The following is a 21794-nucleotide window of genomic DNA, read 5'->3' as shown; positions in this document are numbered from 1 at the left end:
ATAAAGATTTAGGGCTATATCTAAAGCACATTTTTATATAGTAGTGATAAAATTGGTGTTTTTTACATTTTCTTAATGTGTATACCCTTTATTCTCTAAATGCCAATAACTAACACATGATCATTTCTATCTAGTTCAGCTTAGTATTGCTCCTGTGTAAACAGTATAGAAAAATGGTAATGTTAACCACTTTGGTTTATTCACATTAAGACTAGGACCCCAGTACAAATCAAATCCTCATTAAAATTTTAACTATGGAGCTTCCCTGGTGGATCAGTGGTTAAGAATCCACCTGTCAATGCAGGGGACACAGGTTCAATCCCTGGTCTTGGAAGATCCCACATATCACAAAGCAACTAAGCCCCTAAGCCAATGCACCACAACACCTGAGCCTACACTCTAGAGCCCACAAACCACAACTACTGAAGCCTGTGCATCTAGAACCTCTGCTCCCCAACAAGAGAAGCCACTGCAATGAGAAGCCTATGCACTACACCTAGAGAGTAGCCCCTACTCGCCGCAACTAAAGAAAGCCTACACAGCAACAAAGACCCAGCACAGCCAATAAATAAATAATTCAAACTATGAACATAAGAGCAACTTAAATATTGAACAAGGTGTGTCTCAAACCGTGTATTCCATCTTCAGCTCAGTCCACTAATGTGGCTAATGATCTCGACACAGGACCACAGGGAATGCATGTGGACCAGTTTGGGCTGCAGGGGAAGCACAATAGACACTGCAGTGATCAGTGGTCCAGAGGGTTGAGACTGCTCAGGCAGTGTTATCAAGTACCCAGAAACAGTACACCCATGAGAAATGCTATGACAGGCATTCCCAACTGTCCCCTTTCTCTCTCACAATAAGAGAAACTCTGATTTTAAGCTAGACTTCTAGTCACCCCAGTTTAAAACATTTACATGCTACTCTGTAACTGGTGTGGCTCCATGCACCTATGTTCTAGTCAACTTAAGGTGGTGGTGGTGTTCAGTCGTTCAGTCATGTCCAATTCTTTGAGACCCCATGGACTGCAGCATGCCAGGTTTCCCTGTCCTTCACCATCTCCAGGAGTTTGCTCAAACTCATGTCCATTGAGTCAGTGATGCCATCCAACCATCTCATCCTCTGTTGCCCCTTCTTCTCTTGCCCTCAATCTTTCCTAGTATCAGTGTCTTTTCCAAGGAGTTAGCTCTTTGCATCAGGTGGCCAAAGTATTGGACCTTCAGTTTCAGTATCAGTCTTTGCAACGAACATTCAGGGCTGATTTCCTTTAGGATTGACTGGTTTGATCTCCTGATAAGGAAGTAAAATCTACATCCTTTGGGGATTCATTAATGGCAAGAATATGGCCCTCTACTCTCATTTTATACCCTTCTTGCTGGCTGGAATTCAGATGCTAGGAGACTCATCTTGGATCATGTGGATGAGGGCAACATTCTAAGAATGGCAGAGTAAAAAGATGGAGGGTGCCTGGGCTCCTGATGACTTCTCAGTAGAGCAGTACCATAACTGCTGAGATTTTACTTTAAGAAATAAATTAACCTCTATCTTGCTAAAGGTATCATTCATTTTCATCCCTGTTAGAGCTGAGATTTTATGCTGTTACAGATATATGGCAAATAATTTCTTACTAATAGAATCTTAAGGATGGAAGATTGCAAGTTACTTACTTTGTTTTAAATTAGGGCAGTTGTCCTACTATAACACTACTCACACTAACTTCTATTCCAAAATGTTTATAGAGCAGGAAAAAAGGAGTATAATTGTATACAGCATGTCACAAATTTCGAGCAGTTCACAGTGTACCCACAAGATGTGTCCAACGTGTGAATGTCATATGTTATATGTACTATGGGTTAAAAACTGCTAGACTGGAACAGAAACCTAAGAAAACCATGGCTGCAGGTTTAATACCCATGTGGATTATTTGTCTTTATACTCAGATTGTACCCCTCATCTCAACGACAGAATCAACTAATTCATATTATAAGGCAAAACCAGCAAGAAAGCTGGATGCAAAATAATCTGCACTCATGGAAGAATCACATAGGGCACAAGCCCTACTAGTGGGAGGGCAGCTTAATGACAGCCAAAGGGCAAAACAGAGGTATAATGAGCTAAACAATAAAAAGCATGTTTTTTAGAGAATGAGCTTATGGTTGCAGGGGGGAAGGATGGGGGAAAGGCAAAGTTAGGCAGTTTGTGATGGACATGTACACACTGCTATACTTAAAATGGATTATCAACAACGACCTACTGCACAATGTTATGCAGCAGCCTGGATGGGAGGGGAGTTTAAGGGAGAATGGATAGATGCATATTATACGGCTGGGTCCCTTCAATGTTCACCTGAAACTATCACAATATTGTTTGTTAATCAGCTATACCCTAATACAAAATACAAAGTTTAATAATGAAATAAAAGGCATATCTTACTTATAAAAATGTCAAGAAATAAAAATAAGTATATAATAGCTTATATTTGCCAGAACACAAACAACTATTCTCCTACACTATTGGTAAAATGTATGTTTGTTCCAAAGGAAAAAAAAATCAAACAAGTGTACAAAGATGCAATGTGCTAGGGTGTTCATCATAGTGCAATTTATAATTGTGAAAACTTCAGAGCCGGTCCTAAGATGGTGGAGGAATAGGACGGGGAGACCACTTTCTCCCCCACAAATTCATCGAAAGAACATTTGAATGCTGAGCAAATTCCACAAAACAACTTTTGAATGTTGGCAGAGAGACATTAGGCACCCAGAAAGACAGCCCATTGTCTTCGAACGGAGGTAGGAAAAAATATAAAAGATAAAAAGAGAGACAAAAGAGGTAGGGACGGATATCCATTCCAGGAAGGAAGTCTTAAAAGAGAAGTTTCCAAACACCAGGAAACACTCTCACCGGTTGGTCTGTGGGGAGTTTTGGAATCTCAGAGGGCAACATAACCGGGAGGATAAATAAATAAATAAAACTCACAGATTCCGTGCCTAACAGCAACTCCCAGCAAGCCAGGGCTGAATAAGGAGGTGCGGGCTGCATTGCTTAGGGTAAGGACTGGGCCTGAATGCCCTGAGGGCAATCTGAGGGAACTAACATGAGATAGCAACCCAAACTGTGGGACAGCCAGAGAGAGAGAGAAAAAAGAGAGAGAGAGAGAACTATCCCACAAAAAGCCCTAGCCTATGGCACTGCCAGGCCCACTCACAGAACAAAGGACTGAGTGAATACCAGAGGAGAGCAAGCTGGCTGCGGACCGGTCCATCCCCCGCCAGAGACAGGGAGGAAGGTGGGGGGCAGCCAGAGCCGGAAAGGGGCAATTTCGGCCCCAGAGAGGCATCCTCTACCAAACTGCAAGCAGGCTCCCAGTTGCTAACCAAGACTTCTTGGGATTCTGGACCATTGACATCCTCCAGGAGGGTCGCAGACAGGGATCAGCTCCTCAGAAGAGACACACGGCACACCTGAGACAGGCGCACCCGCTGCCACCCAGGAAACATAGCAGCTGGGACAGGGGAGGTGATAAGATGCACTCCCCACCCAAGGAGACTGTGCTCACCAAGCACCTGGTCACCTGAGCTGCTCAGACCTGGGAAGGGCACAAAATGCAGGCCCAATCAAGTCTGTGCCTTTGTGGAGTACCCGAGAACCTGAACTTCAGTGCCTTAGACCTGGGAAGTGCACGCAACCCAGGGCCTGCCTCAGACAGTCCCCCAGCAGAGCAACCTAGAGCCTGAGAAGTGTAGACTGGGAAAGTGCAGGCGCTGTGAGCAGGGGCGGGGGGCAAACCCAGTGCGGCCAAGACACTACCAGTACTCCCCACACATGCCAGTGATATTTGTTTGCAGTGTCCCTCTCTCCCCACAGCACGAATGAACAAGTGAGCCTAAATAAGTGACTACCTTCGCCCCCCTGTGTCAGGGTGGAAATTACACACTGAGGAGACTTTCAAACAGAGGAAGCCAAAATAAACAAAGAAGAGGGAACTGCTTTGGAAGTGACAGGTGCAAATGATTAAAACCCTGTAGTTAGCACCGACTACATTGGAAGAGGCCTATAGATCTTGAGAAGTATAAGCCAGATCAAGGAACTATCTGAAACTGAATTGACCCCACACTGACCGCAATAGCTCCAGAGAAATTCCTAGATATATTTTTACTATTATCATTTTCTTAATTTTTAAACTTTTTTTATTTTTAAGTCCTCCTTTAATTTTCATTTTTATAACTTATTAATACCTTGCAAAAAAGACCCTATTTTTAAAGCAAACTTCATATATATATTTTATAATTTTTGTGACTTTGTTTTGTTTTTTTAATATTGTATTTTTGAGAGTCTAACCTCTACCTAGATTTTTAATCTTTGCTTTTTCGTATTTGTTATCAATTTTGTACCTTTAAGAACCCAATCTTCAGTACCCATTTTTACTTGGGAGCGAGATCACTGGCCTGATTGCTCTCTCCCCATTTTGACTCTCCTTTTTCTCCCAACAGGTCGCCTCTATCTCCCCTCTCCCTGTTTTCTTCTCTACCCAACTCAGTGAATCTCTTTGTGTGTTCTGGGCTGTGGAGAACACTTAGGGAACTGATTACTGGCTGGATCTGTCTCTCTCCTTTTGATTCCCCCTTTTCTCCTCCTAGTCACCTCTGTCTCCTTCCTCCCTCTTCTCTTCTCTGTGTAACTCCATGAACTTCTCTGAGTGTTGCAGACTGTGGAGAGCACATAGGGAATTGATAACTGGCTAGCTTACTCTCTCCCCTTTTAATTCCCCCTTTTCTCCTCCTGGTCTCCTCTATCTCCCTCCTGCCTCTTCTCTTCTCCATGTAACTCTGTGAACCCCTCCAGGTGTCTCTCACTGTGGAGAAGCTTTTCATCATTACACTAGATATTTTATCACTGGTGCTGTATAGATGGAGAAGTTTTGAGGCTACTGTAAGAATAAGACAGAAAAACAGAGGCAGGAGGCTTAAGCCCAAAACCTGAGAACACCAGAGAACTCCTGACTCCAGGGAACATTAATCGACAAAAGCTCATCCAAAAGCCTCCATACCTACATTGAAACCAAGCACCACCCAAGAGCCAACAAGTTCCACAGCAAGACATACCAGGCAAATTTTAAAGCAATGCAGGAACATAGACCCGAGGTTCAATAAACAGGCTGCCCAAAGTCACACCAAACCCACGGACATCTCAAAACTCACTACTGGACACTTCATTGCACTCCAGAGAGAAGAAATCCAGCTCCACCCACCAGAACACTGACACAAGCTTCCTTAACCAGGAAATCTTGACAAGCCACCCATCCAGCCCCACCCACAGCGAGGAACCTCCACAATAAAGAGGAACCACAAACTTCCAGCATACAGAAAGGCCACCCCAAACACAGCAATCTAAACAAGATGAAAAGGCAGAGAAATACTCAGCAGGTAAAGGAACATGATAAATGCCCACCAAATCAAACAAAAGAGGAGGAGATATCCTTATCTCTACCTGAAAAATAATTCTGAATAATGATAGTGAAAATGATCCAAAACCTTGAAAACAAAATGGAGTTACAGATAAATAGACTGGAGACAAGCATTGAGAAGATGCAAGAAATGTTTAACAAGGACCTAGAAGAAATAAAAAAGTCAATATATAATGAATAATGCAATAAATGAGATCAAAAACACTCTGGAGGGAACCAACAGTAGAATAACTGAGGCAGAAGATAGGATAAATGATGTAGAAGATAGAATGGTAGAAATAAATGAAGCAGAGAGGAAAAAGGAAAAAAGAATTAAAAGAAATGAGGACAACCTCAGAGACCTCTGGGACAATGTTAAACGCCCCAACATTTGGATCATAGGAATACTAGAAGAAGACAAAAAGAAAGACCGTGAGAAAATACTTGAGGAGATAATAGTTGAAAACTTCCCTAAAATGGGGAAGGAAATAGCCACCCAAGTCCAAGAAACCCAGAGAGTCCCAAATAGGATAAACCCAAGATGAAACACACCAAGACACATATTAATCAAATTAACAAAGATCAAACACAAAGAACAAATACTAAAAGCAGCAAGGGAAAAACAACAAATAACACACAAGGGGTTTCCCATAAGGATAACAGCTGATCTTTCCACAGAAACTCTTCAGGCCAGAAGGGAAATAGCAGAACACACTTAGAGTGATAAAAGAGAAAAACCTACAACCCAGATTACTGTACCCAGCAAGGATCTCATTCAAATATGAAGGAGAAATCAAAAGCTTTACAGACAAGCAAAAGCTCAGAGAATTCAGCACCACCAAACCAGGTCTTCAACAAATGCTAAAGGATCTTCTCTAGACAGGAAACACAGAAAGGGTGTATAAACTCGAACCCAAAACAATAAAGTAAATGGCAATGGGATCATATTTATCAATAATTACCTTAAACGTAAATGGGTTGAATGCCCCCAACCAAAAGACAAAGACTGGCTGAATGGATACAAAAAAAAAGACTCCTATATATGTTGTATACAACAGACCCACCTCAAAACAAGGGACACATACAGACTGAAAGTGAAGGGCTGGAAAAAGATATTTCACTCAAATGGAGACCAAAAGAAAGCAGGAGTAGCAGTACTCACATTAGATACAATAGACTTCAAAATAAAGGCCGTGAAAAGAGACAAAGAAGGACACTACATAATGATCAAAGGATCAATCCAAGAAGAAGATATAACAATTATAAATATATATGCATCCAACATAGGAGCACTGCAATATTAAAGGCAAATGTTAACAAGTATGAAAGGGAAAATTAAAAATAACACAATAATAGTGGGAGACTTTAGTATCCCACTCACACCTATGGATAGATCAACTAAACAGAAAATTAACAAGGAAACACAAACTTCAAATGACACAGTGGACCAGTTAGACCTAATTGATACCTATTAGACATTTCACCCCAAAACAATGAATTTCACCTTTTTCTCCAGTGCACACAGAACCTCTGCCAGGATAGATCATATCCTGGGCCATAAATCTAACCATGGTAAATTCAAAAAAACTGAAATCATACCAATCATCTTTTCTGACCACAATGCAGTAAGATTAGATGTCAATTACAGGAAAAAAAAACTATTAAAAATTCCAACATATGGAGGCTAAATAACACACTTCTGAATAACCAGCAAATCATAGAAGAAATCAAAAAAGAAATCAAAATATGCATAGAAACAAATGAAAATGAAAACACAACAACCAAAAACCTACAGGACACTGTAAAAGCAGTGCTAAGGGGAAGGTTCATAGCAATACAGGCTTACCTCAAGAAACAAGAAAAAAGTCAAATGAATAACCCAACTCTACACCTAAAGCCCTCCTGAGCTCGTGCAGCCACCGCTCCTTGGATGTGGGGTTTCTCCTATATGCAGGTCAGGAAACAGCAATTAGAACTGGATATGGAACAACAGATTGGTTCCAAACAGGAAAAGGAGTATGTCAAGGCTGTATATTGTCACCCTGCTTATTTAACTTATATGCAAGTACATCATGAGAAACGCTGTGCTGGAAGAAGCACAAGCTGGAATCAAGATTGCTGGGAGAAATATCAATAATCTCAGATATGCAGATGACACAACCCTTATGGCAGAAAGTGAAGAGGACCTAGAAAGCCTCTTGATGAAAGTGAACGAGGACAGTGAAAAAGTTGGCTTAAAGCTCAACATTCAGAAAACTAAGATCATGGCATCCAGTCCCATCACTTCATGGCAAATAAATGGGGAAACAGTGGAAACAGTGTCAGACTTTATTTTCTTGGGCTCCAAAATCACTGCAGATGGTGACTGCAGCCATGAAATTAAAAGACTCTTACTCCTTGGAAGGAAAGTTATGACCAGCCTAGATAGCATATTAAAAAGCAGAGACATTACTTTGCCAACAAAGATCCGTCTAGTCAAGGCTGTGGTTTTTCCAGTGGTCATGTATGGATGTGAGAGTTAGACTGTGAAGAAAGCTGAGTGCAGAATAATTGATGCTTTTGAACTGTGGTGTTGGAGAAGACTCCTGAGAGTCCCTTGGACTGCAAGGAGATCCAACCAGTCCATTCTAAAGGAGAACAGTCCTGGGTGTTCACTGGAAGGACTGATGCTAAAGCTGAAACTCCAATACTTTGGCCACCTTGTGCGAACAGTTGACTCATTGGAAAAGACTCTGATGCTGGGAGGAATTGGGGACAGGAGGAGAAGGGGACGACAGAGGATGAGATGGCTGGATGGCATCACCGACTCGATGGACATGAGTCTGGGAGTTGGTGATTGACAGGGAGGCCTGGGGTGCTGCGATTCATGGGGTCACAAAGAGTCAGGCATGACTGAGTGACTGAACTGAACACTTAGAGCAACTAGAAAAGGAAGAAATGAAGAACCCCATAGTTAGTAGAAGGAAAGAAATCTTAAAAATTAGGGCAGAAATAAATCCAAAAGAAACAAAAGAGACCAAAGCAAAAATCAACAAAGCTGAAAGCTGGTTCTTTGAGAAGATAAATAAAATTGACAAACCATTAGCCAGACTCATCAAGAAACAAGGGGAAAAAAATCAAATCAACAAAATTAGAAATGAAAATGGAGAGATCACAACAGACAACACAGACATACAAAGGATCATAAGAGACTATATCAGCAACTATATGCCAATAAAATGGACAACTTGGAAGAAATGGACAAATTCTTAGAAAAGTATAACTTTCCAAAACTGAACCAGGAAGAAATAGAAAATCTTAACAGACCCATCACAAGCACGGAAATCAAAACTATAATCAGAAATCTTCCAGCAAACAAAAGCCCAGGACCAGATGGCTTCACAGGTGAATTCTACCAGAAATTTAGAGAGGAGCTAAAACCTATCTTACTCAAACTCTTTCAGAAACTTGCAGAGGAAGGCAAACTCCCAAACTCATTCTATGAGGCCACCATCACCCTAATCCCAAAACCAGACAAAGATGCCACAATAAAAGAAAACTACAGGCCAATATCACTGATGAACATAGATGCAAAAATCCTTAACAACATTCTAGCAAACAGAATCCAACAACATATTAAAAACATCATACATCATGACCAAGTGGGCTTTATCCCAGGAATACAAAGATTCTTTAATATCTGCAAATCAATCAATGTAAGAGAAGAAAAAGAAATAAAAGGAATCCAGATTGGAAAAGAAGAAGTAAAACTCTCACCATCTGCAGATGACATGATCCTCTACATAGAAAACCCTAAAGAGCCTACCAGAAAATTACTAGAGCTAATCAATGAATATAGTAAAGTTGCAGGATATAAAATTAACACACAGAAATCCCTTGCAGTCCTATACATTAAAAATGAGACAACAGAAATTTAGGAAACAATTCCATTCACCATTGCAACAAAACAAATAAAACACTTAGGAATATATCTACCTAAAGAAATAAAGGACTTTTATACAGAAAACTATAAAACACTGATGAAAGAAATCAAAGAGGACACAAATAGATGGAGAAATGTACCATGTTCATGGATTCAAAAAATTAATACAGTGAAAATGAGTATACTACCCAAAGCAATCTATAGATTCAATGCAATCCCTATCAAGCTACCAACAGTATTCTTCACAGAACTAGAACAAATAATTTCACAATTTGTATGGAAATACAAAAAACCTTGAATAGCCAAAGCAATCTTGAGAAAAAAGGATGGAACTGGAGGAATCAACATGCCTGACTTCAGGCTCTACTACAAAGCTACAGTCATCAAGACAGTATGGTACTGGCACAAAGACAGAAATATAGATCAATGGAACAAAACAGAAAGCCCAGAGATAAATCCATGCACCTATGGACACCTTATCTTTGACAGAGGAGGCAAGAATATACAATAGAGAAAAGACAATCTCTTCAACAAGTGATGCTAGGAAAACTGGTCAACCACTTGTAAAAGAATGAAACTAGAACACTCTCTAAAACCATACACAAAAATAAACTCAAAATGGATTAAAGATCTAAACGTAAGACCAGAAACTATAAAACTCTTAGAGGAAAACATAGGCAAAACATTTTCTGACATAAATCACAGCAGGATCCTCTATGACCCACCCCAAGAGTAATGGAAATAAAAGCAAAATAAACAAATGGGACCTAATTAAACTTAAAAGCTTTTGCACAATGAAGGAAACTACAAGCAAGGTGAAAAGACAGCCTTCAGAATGGGAGAAAATAATAGCAAAAGAAGCAACGGACAAAGAATTAATCTCAAAAATATACAAGCAGCTCATGCAGCTCAATTCCAGAAAAATAAATGACCCAATCAAAAAATGGGCCAAACAGACATTGCTAAACATGGGGGTTCAGGATGGAGAACACATGTACACCCATGGCTGATTCACATCAATGTATGGCAAAACCATTACAATATTGTAAAGTAATTAGCCTCTAATTAAAATAAGTAAATTTTAAGAAAAATTGTGACTAACAGACTAAACAGACATTGCTCCGAAGAAGTCATACAGATGCCTAACAAACACATGAAAAGAGGTTCAACATCACTCATTATCAGAGAAATGCAAATCAAAACCACAGTGAGGTACCATCTCATGCTGGTCAGAATGGCTGCTGTCCAAAAGTCTACAAACAATAAATGCTGGAGAGGGTGTGGAGAAAAGGGAACCCTCTTACATTGTTGGTAGGAATGCAAACTAGTACAGCCACTATGGAGAACAGTGTGGAGATTCCTTAAAAAACTGGAAATAAAACTGCCATATGACCCAGCAATCCCACTGCTGGGCATATACTCCGAGGAAACCAGAACTGAAAGCAACACGTGTACCTCAATATTCATCGCAGCACTGTTTATAATAGCCAGGACATGGAAGCAACCTAGATGTCCATCAGCAGACGAATAGATAAGAAAGCTGTGGTACATATAAACAATGGAATATTACTCAGCCATTAAAAAAGAATATATTTGAATCAGTTCTAATGAGGTGGATGAAACTGGAGCCTATTATACAGAATGAAGTAAGCCAGAAAGAAAAACACCAATACAGTATACTAACGCATATAGATGGAATTTAGAAAGATGGTAATGATAACCCTATTTGCAAGACAGCAAGAGACAAAGATGTATAGAACAGTCTTTTGGATTCTGTGGGAGAAGGCAAGGGTGGAATGATTTGAGAGAATAGCACTGAAACATGTATATTATCATATGTGAAACAGATCACCAGTCCAGGTTCAACGCATGAGACAGGGTGCTCAGGGCTGGTGCACTGGGATGACCCAGAGGGATGGGATGGGGAGGGAAGTGGGATGTGGGTTCAGGATGGAGAACACATGTACACCCATGGCTGATTCACGTCAATGTATGGCAAAACCATTACAATATTGTAAAGTAATTAGCCTCTAATTAAAATAAGTAAATTTTAAGAAAAATTGTGAAACCTTAGCTACAATTTACCTATCTAATAACAGAGAACTGGCTTAGTAAATTTAATGCATCCTTATGATGAAATATTTTGCAGCCTTTAAAAGCGAATTTTAGAAGATTATTTAATTACATAAAATCAATAGTATAGGTTTAAAAATATATGCAATATGATCTGGATTTTATTTTTTAAAAAACCACTATATAGGTATAATTTACACATGTATTTAAAATGTTAAAATTCTAATGTTATATCATGAAGGGAGGTTATAAGTAATTTTTATTTTCTTCATTGTCCTTATGTTTTTTTTCAGAGTCTTCAGTGAATATGTATGTTAATTTTATAATATATAAATAAATATAATTTTAAAAGGAAGGATGAAAAGAAAGGAGGGAGGGAGCAAGTGAGAGGAAGAGTGAACACAGACTCTAGTAAAGAACAGATCTGAATCTAAAACCAGACTCCATCCACCTCATAGCTCTTAGATAATGAACAAACTAAGAACTTCTTTAAACCTAAGTTGTCTCATCTGTAAAAACAAGACTAAGAATTACCTTAAAAGGTAATTATGAAGGTTTAATATGGTCATATATGAGTTTTTCCAAACTTCTGAAGGACACTGATCATTTCAAATGCTCAAATACAATATTTCCTTTGAAAATTCAGAATGCATATTTGGATATTAAAGATTCTACCAAGCCTCCCTTAAATAAACCAGTTTAACTTCATTTAATCTAGCCTTTGCTGGATTCATCTGACCATGAAAATATATTTTACAGAATATCTATGAACCAACCTAATGGACACACTCTGGTACCCTGAATTCAATGACTGCTTAGGTAGTTTTTTTCCTTTTTTCCATATATAAAGGACTAAGACTGGATTCTTATGATGCCAGAAATAGTGAACTAGATTGGCTAGAAGACAGCTTGTAATTAAGAACCTAAAAGAATAATGAACTTAAAGAGGAGAAGTCGGACTGGAAGTAACACAGACAAATGCTACCACAAGTTGTTTCCCAACACAGCAATGAGGCATTTCATAGCTGAAAGGAAAAAGAATGATGTCATCCCATATTAACATAAAATCATGATTTCCAATACTAAATGTAATGTGTAATCAAAAAGTGAAGTTTACATGTGAATAATATGTTGATTAATCTTATTACATGCCAAGATCCTTACAGATAAAAGCAAGCCAATTTCAATTTATGGTTTCATAATGCATCAGCATTGTCTAGGGGCCTGTCCAATAGGAGATAGCAAGGTCCATCTTCAATATAATTAATTTGTTTACTTATAAGTTGAATAATCAGAACCTACAGATATTCTTTAGGGGTCAGCATGAAAACTTCCCAGAAGAAATTAAAAAATAACACATGATAAAACCAAAACTGATACGGGAAACACCATGAAAATTCAAAAGCATTTTAAGTTTACACTATCATTATCTTTAACTTAGTACAACTAATACAATGAATGAATAACTGGAGAAGGTAAAAGGTGCTTTGCATAAGATTCATAAATGGCAGAGGGAAATAAATACTCTCTCAAAATATCTTATAACCCTGTCCCTTCCTCATCTTCAATACATCGTTGACATTAGAAAAGTTACCATATGCTAACTGGTATTGAGCAAGTGGTGGATAAAGGGGAAACCTTCTAAGAATTTGTAAAGACAGTAGCTACCAGCAGACTTGTAGCCCAGATTTTACATCTGCAGTTCTGAGCCTTGGATGCTCACTGAAAATACTGGAGTGGGTAGCTTTTCCCTTCTCCAGCAGATCTTCCCAACCCAGGAATTGAACCAGGGTCTCCTGCACTGCAGGCAGATTTTTTACCAACTGAGCTATCAGGGAAGCCCACTGAAATCACTGAGTATCTTTAAAAAGTGATGCCTGGATTCTACTTCTGCAGATTCTGGTTTAAATGGTCTATATAGTTCAGCTTGGACACAAGGATTTTTTAAGTTCCATCAGACAATTTTACACATAGCCAAGCTAGAGAACCACTGTTTGGAAGAAGGCACATCGTTCCTGGGACTTCCCAGGTATCTCAGCAGTAAAGAATCTGCCTGCCAATGCAGGAGACCCGGGTTCAGTCCCTGGGTTGGCAAGATCCCCTGGAGAAGGGAGTGGCAATCCACTCCAGTACTCTTGCCTGGGCAACACCCTGGACAGAGGAGCCTGGCAGGCTACAGTCCATGGGATCACAAAAGAGTCTGACACAACTGAGCAACTAAACAACAACAACATTCCTATGTCACAAAGAAGTCCCATACCTTTTTCAAGAACAATGACCACTACACAGACAAAATTAAGAAAGCCCAAGAAAATGAGATACTTCTTATTCTTAATTAAGAAGAAGAAATAAGAGACTGTAGAAACAGACCTCAAAGACTTTGAACATAGAAATGAATTCTGACACAGACCTGAAACAACTATGCTTACCAAGTTTAATGAAATACAACACAAACTTGAAATAACTTTACTGGAAACCACAAAAGGTTTCCAAGGAGATTTGAAAATGCAGCCTAAGAATTTATAGAAATAACAATTAAAATCTAAAATTTAAAACTCAATGGATTAGTTTAACAGCAGATTACACATATAGCAAAAGAGAAAGCTGATTAAAAGAAATACAGTTCAGAAGAAAGAATCCAAAATTCAGCACAGAAATACAGAAACAGAGAAAAGTAATCAAAGCATTTAAGAGACTCTATGTGGAATGTGCCTGGTGGCTCAGATGGTAAAGAGTCTGCCTGCAATGCAGGAGACCCAGGTTTGATCCCTGGGACAGGAAGATCCCCTGGAGAAGGAAATGGCAACCCACTCCAGTATTCTTGCCCAGAAAATCCCATGGGCAGAGGAGCCTAGTGGGCTACAGTCCATGGGGTCGCAAAGAGTCAGACACGACTGAGCAAGTAACACTTTCACTTCACTTTAATGTTGGAGTAAAGAGTGAAAAGGTTTCAGATATAGCAAACCTCTAAATATCTAAAACAGAATAACTTGTATCACCAGTATTAATATTTACATGATCTGTAACATCATGCCTTAACTCAAACCTCCATTTCTATACACTTAAGTTTAAAAGAGCACACGTCCATAAAATTCAGAGGTTTGCACAAACTGTCATTTTTTGAAAGGACAGTGTGTTTTTCCAAGCCTAACATTTTATGAGACTTCATCTTTGGTTTATTCTTACCATCTCTGTAATTCCACAGAAGGTGTTTACACATATATCTTTTGACCTTGATTTTATCAACTGCTAATTTTAACGTTCATATATCAGTTGCCATGTGTAAAGCAGCGACGAGCTTTAATTTTCTGTATTTCATAGCTGGGTAGCCTCCATTTTTTCCTTAGAAATAGACAAAATATTTTGAGTCTATGAGATTTACAAGTGCATCTACATTTTGCCAAGTTCCAAATAATGGCAGTGTAACTATAAGTACACTCTCTTTTAGCTTGTCATCATTTATAATGAACAGTTTTCTCTAAATCAGTGATTTTTTTGAGCTGCAGATTAAGATCTATTAGTGAACTCTAAAACTGATTAAGCATATCAAAAGCAGCATTTTAAAAGAATTAAACCAGAACAGAAAAATAGAAAATATCAGAGTACACTTAAGAGTAAGAATTGTTTCTTAAAATGTATTTTCATGTGTATAAGTTATTTACATATATAATGTATATTTATTTCATATATACCATCTCTATATGTACATAAATGAACATATATGTTTGAGTGTATGAAGTTAAAATATAAAAATTTTTTTTAACTGTAGGTTGTGGTCAAAAAGTTTCAAAGCCACCAGTGTGAAATAATCTCGCAGGTATGCCACACAGCAAAATATACATATAATTCCTACCCTAAAATATTTATTTCAAAGAACCTTGAGAGAGCAAGTGTATTAATCTCAGCTCTGTTGTAAAACAGGCATCTCAAAAATCTTAAGACTGCAACAATGAACATGTATTTTTTGCTTATATCATATGTTGTCACCCGCAAGTGTGCTGTTACAATATCACACGTGATTTCAGTTCTGGGGTCCAGACGGCAGGAGACGCCCCTACTTAAGACATATGCACTTTAATGGCAGAGAGAACAAGCAAGAGTGATGGATGTGTTTGATGCTCAGATGTGGCACACATCACGTCCACTCACAGTCCACTAGCTAGATTATATCACATGTCCGAGCCCAGAGTCAATGTAGTAGTGTTATAAAGTCTGCCTTCAAGGTGACACATCAACTCAAACAGCAACAAGCAAAGACAAACTTCTCATCAGTAAGGGAGCTAGTATTTGGGAACAATCATACAATCTATCAGGGCAATTCACTTCTCTCCTTTCTCTATTCCCTTTGTATGATAAAGGAAAAGAGAGTATTTCTTGTCCCCAAGGCAGGAAAGAGGCCAAGGTCATGGCTTATGTGAGTTGTGGCATGGTTAGTTTCCTCTGGACTCTGGTCAGGTATGTCTCACTTAATTGGGGCTATTATCCTACAAATTGACTAGGATTTTGAAGTATAACTAGAATAAGACAAATCCTCCATGTACAGGAAAAAATCACCAAGACAACATATAATGAAGACAACAACGATTACCTAGAAATCAAGAAAATTTCATAAGTGAAAAAACTGTTACCCAAAAAGGGGTTAAGACTGATCTTCTTCCAAAGGGCACCAATGCATTTATATAAACCAAAGGCAGATAACACTAATAACACTATGAGAAACTGGATTTTTTTATGTTATATGTTAAAAATACTCATTATCTGTTCTGTTCTCTTATGGAAGTTTATATAAGTAAATGTTATTATCATTTTCTTAAGATCAAACTACTGAAGATTATGCATTCCAGTGTTTCTTCCTTAACTCGAAAATAGTTTAGAATTCCAGTCATGAATTGAAGAAACAGCCAATAATAAAATTCATGAATGCTTATGACTCTCCGGGAACCAAACCTTTAAAAGAGTGACAAATCAGGTATTCATAAGTGAACATTATTTTAAAATTTCCAACTAGTATGAATCATTTCAAGCCAAATTATAGTAGAAATGCCCTATCCATATTAAATCCTAAACTATGCACTTAAATGGCCAATAATTTATTCTTTGAGAGAACATGAACAAGACCCCAATCAATTTACACGAGACAGTCCAAGCAAACACAAAACTGCTGCCAAGTTCCAACTGTTCCATCCTGATAATTTTGTAAAAAAAAAAATACTCAGTGGAAACTAAGACGGTTGTTTATGTAATTTCAGTTCAGTTCAGTCACTCAATCATGTCCAACTCTTTGCCACCCCATGGACTGCAGCATGCCAGGATTCCCTGTCCTTCACCAACTCCCAGAGCCTACTCAAACTCATGTTCATCGCGTCGGTAAGCCATCCAACCATCTCATCCTCTGTAGTCCCCTTCTCCTCCCACCTTCAATCTTTCCCAGAATCAGGGTCTTTTCAAATGAGTTGGTTCTTTGCATCAGGTGACCAGCGTATTGGAGTTTCAGCTTCAGCATCAGTCCTTCCAATGAATATTCAGGACTGATTCCTTTAGGATTGACTGGTTGGATCTCCTTGCAATCCAAGGGACTCTCAAGAGTCTTCTCTAACACCACAGTTCAAAAGCATCATTTCTTTGGCACTCAGCTTTCTTTATAGTCCAACTCTCACATCCATACATGACTACTGGAAAAACCATAGCTTTGACTAGATGGACCTTTGTTGGCAAAGTTATATCTCTCCTTTTTATATGCTGTCTAGGTTGGTCATAGCTTTTCTTCCAAGGAGCAAGTGTCTTTAATTTCATGGCTGCAGTCACTATCTGCAGTGCTTTTGGAATCCCCCAAAGTAAAGTCTGTCACTGTTTACACTGTTTCCCCATCTATTTGCCGTGAAGTGATGGGACCAGATGCCTTGATCTTAGTTTTCTGAATGTTGAGTTTTAAGCCAACTTCTTCATTCTCCTCTTTCAGTTTCATCAAGAGGCTCTTTAGTTCTTTGCTTTCTGCCATTTAAGGGTGGTGTCATCTGGGTATCTGAGGTTATTGATATTTCTCCCAGCAATCTTGATTCCAGCCTGTGCTTCATCCAGCCCAGCATTTCACATGATGTACTCTGCATATAAGTTAAATAGGCAGGATGACAATATACAGCCTTGACATACTCCTTTCCCGATTTGGAACGAGTCTGTTGTTCCATGTCCAGTTCTAACTGTTGCTTCTTGACCTGCGTACAGATTTCTCAGGAGGCAAGTCAGGTGGTCTGGTATTCCCATCTCTTTAAGAATTTTCCAGTTTGTTGTGATCCACACAGTCAAAAGCTTTGGCGTAGTCAATAAAGCAAAAATATGTTTTTCCAGAACTCTCTTGCTTTTTCATAACTTAGCTATAAATAAAATTATAGTATGTGCATGTGTGTGTGAACTCTAGGCCACATGGTACCTCTTCTTGAACACCTTTGGGCAATACACAAGCACATATCTCTATGTAGCAATGCTGCTGCTGCTAAGTCGTTTCAGTCGTGTCCAACTCTGTGCAACCCCATAGACGGCAGCCCACCAGGCTCCCCAGTCCCTGGGATTCTCCAGGCAAGAGTACTGGAGTGGGTTACCATTTCTTTCTCCACTATGTAGCAACAGTCCTGCACAAAAACTATCCTTACAGTCTTCAGTGGTCTCTATGTTATTTATCAAATGGAATTAACAATCATTCAATGCACACTTCATCCCCAAGTGAACCCTCACCTCAGCAGTCACAACCTAAAAGGAAAGCCTGAGAAGGGACCACGTGGCACTTTACCTTGCTTTGGCCCAAGGGAGACTTTCATTGATTATATGACATGTCACTCTCATTTCACTGAGACATCAAGGGAGGTAAGTGTGAAGAAGTCGCTCCAAACATCTCGAAGGAGGCCATACCAAGAGTCACCTAAACTCTGGGTAGAACACAAGATGTAATGTCACTATTTTCACATAATAAAACAGCTATTGATGGTGACAGCACCCAAATATTATAGTCACGAGGTAAAGAAGAAAAAGGGCTTCCCAAAGTACCACTGAGACTTGGAATGTTAAAACTGAAGAAAAAATAAGTTATTTAATTTGACCCTTTCATTTGACATATAATGAAGCAGATTTAAAGCATTTTAATGACTCTTCCAAGGTCACCCCAGTTAATTTTTTTATGACAATTGGAGTTGAACCTATGTCTCACAATTCACAGCTCACTGCTCTTTCCAGTACAACTCTGAAACTCCAGTTGCAGCACTGATTTCTCAACAAGGGAGCACAATTATAGCTAGGATATTAGTGAATAATATTTAATGACAGTGGGCTTCCCTCATAGCTCAGTCGGTAAAGAATCTGCCTGCAATGCAGGAGACCCAGGTTCGATTCCTGGGTTAGGAAGATGCCCTGGAAAAGGAAATAACAATCCACTCCGGTATTCTTGCCTGAAAAATCCCATGGATAGAGGAGCCTGGCAGGCTATAGTCCATGGGGTTGCAAGAGTCGGACACAACTTAGCGACTAAACCATCACCATTTAATGACAGGGAAAAAGCAACTTTCTTGTGTGATAGAAATATTCTTTATTTGATTGGGATGCAACACGTGTATATATTTGTATACTCACTGAATGTAAGACGTGTACATTTCACCATAAATTACATTATTAAAATAAAATATATAATAAAAATAATTTATGAGATCCCAAAAATTATTTAATGATATAAGAAAATATCCACAGGATATAGCTAAGCCTCTGTGGGGCTTCCCTCATAGCTCAGTTGGTAAAGAATCAGCCTGCAATGTAGGAGACCCCGGGTTGATTCCTGGGTTGGGAAGATCCCCTGGAGAACGGAAAGGCTACCCACTCCAGTATTCTAGCCTGGAGAATTCCATACACAGTCCATGGGGTCTCAACGAGCTGGACCCAGCTAAGCGACCTTCCCTTTCACTTTACCTTATCCTAGGTCATGAAGAAATCAGAACCTGAGGTAAGGATTAAGATATTAAACTTTATTTGGGAGGTGTAACTTGGGCAGTGAGAGTGAAGAAAAAATGACTAAGGTAAGGAACAAGATAAGGAAAAATGCAAAACATGCAATGTGGTGCATTACTTAGCATGATTACTGCTTCATAAGGAACCATGAAGAGACACAATAATACACACAGCAGATGTATTCGCTCAGCAGACCGCACTCAAGAAACTTTGCTAGAAGGACCCGTATGTACTTCAGAGCACTCCAGAGGATAAAGAAAAGGGGGAAATTGATCTAACTAGATCCTTCTTATCTCTTATTTCCTGCTCCTATTGCACACATTCCCCAATAACACTAAACTTCCCTGGTGGTTCAGATGGTAAATCTGCGTGCGATGTGAAGGCCCAGGTTCGATCCCTGGGTTGGAAAGATCCCCTGGCAAAGAGAAAGGCAACCCACTCCAGTATTCTTGCCTGGAGAATTCTATGAACAGAGGAGCCTGGCAGGCTACAGTCCCTGGGATCACAGAGTCAGGAACGACTGAGTGACTCTCACTTTCACTTTCCCAGTAACACCAAATGGCTCCTAGGCAGCTGTTCAAGAAACCAGATCCCAGGATTCCCTGGTGGTCCAGTGGTTAAGATTTTGTGCTTCCACTACAAGGGGCACAGGCTGGATCCCTGGCCAGGGAACTAAAATACCGAATGCCACATGGTCAAAAAAGGAAAAAAGAAACCAGATGCCACAACCCACAGGTGATACTTCTTCTCACTTTAAATTTGGAGGGTAACTCAGTGCAGATGGGACATCCAAATGGTATGGTACACAGGTTTGTAAACATATAGATTAATGAGTCGGCTACAGAATAATATGCAAACTATTATCCTATTTTTATTAAATAAATAAATCTAGGAGAATATATTCCAAAATATTAAAAATAATCATCTCTAGGGTGGTGAAGTTAACACTGATTGCCTTTCCATTTTGGTCTTCTCTGTATTTGCTCAGTTTTCCACCCTCCAAAATCTAATACTCATGTCTCCACAGTGTTCCCTTTACTCCCACCTTACTACCTTCAATCCTTCATGCCATGATGATGTTTTTAAGCATACAGAGGAAAGTTACTTGGGACTTAGTCACTAAACTCAGAATGCACAGCAAATATTGCGTATAGTAAATATTACTTTTGAAAATCTCTTAAATTACTCATAATAGTTTACTGCCTATAACAAATGGTATGTTGCGTACTACTCATAAATGAGGCCCTCTCAAATCTGAGAACTTCTGAGCTTTATGGAAGGAAAAATAAAAAGTGTATGTGCAGTTGTCTAGACAGGCAAACTATACTGCAGTCAAGATAAAGCTCTCACTCTGGGTGCCCATATGGTTTCCTTCCTCCCTTCAGTCAAGGTTCCACTCAGGTATGATCTCCTGATATACAGGGTGGTTTGTGGGGGGAAGACGAGAAAAAGAGAGAGAGCACTCAGAACTGGAAGATTCCAGAGAAGAGAGAGCAAAATGATCAAGACAGGTATGAAAAGGAAGAGATTTCCAATACATTGGTATTTCTGTTCTGTTCAACTTATTAAATAAAACCCATTGAAAATTATCACAATCTACCATTTGAAAATGCAACTTACTTAATGTTTGTATATGCATTGAAATAAAAGAATATATTAACAATGAAAGTAATGGAACCCTCACAAATGTCTCTTTGCTTACTACCACATCTGAAATGGCAATTCACTCCAGTATTCTTGCCTGGGAAATCCCATGGGCAGGGGAGCCTGGCAGTCTACATTCCATGGGTCGCAAAGAGTCAGACACAACTTCAACTAAACAAACAACAACAACAACATCTGAAATAGCAGCTCTTGGTGACCCCTACACTTTTAATTTGTTTCATTTAGAGTACAGCTCTTTTAACAGTCTGACAGCATATCAAATACATAGCTGCTAATTTGTTTGTTTAATGTCTCCTTAGTTAGAATATAAGCTCCATGAGGGCAGAGACTTTGTATATTTTGTTCACTGCTGTATCCTCAGTGAGCTTAGAAGAATTGTGGCACATAACAGGTGCTCAAAAAATATTTGTTAAAAGTAACAACTAAACCCCTAATCTGCTTTAATATTAAGCCTCTATAATCTTAATATACATTCTCAAATGCGTTTAGTTTGTTGTGTTAAGGAAGCTGCCACACTGTTCTTTCCTCTTTTTCTTCAGACACAGATATTAGCAAACTCAGGGCACTAATTGCCCAGCTTAGAATTGAATGGCACTAGGGCCATACTTCAAAGATTGCACTTTACTTAACAAACCATTGTACAGATTTTGCATTTTTCATGTTTCATTTCTAAATCACTGAGGTTTTATAGAATTATTACTA

This window comes from Budorcas taxicolor, chromosome X (assembly GCF_023091745.1).
Source record: "Budorcas taxicolor isolate Tak-1 chromosome X, Takin1.1, whole genome shotgun sequence".
Lineage (NCBI taxonomy): Eukaryota > Metazoa > Chordata > Mammalia > Artiodactyla > Bovidae > Budorcas > Budorcas taxicolor.
The sequence above is the reverse complement of the archived record's forward strand: the minus strand, read 5'-3'. Positions refer to the sequence as shown.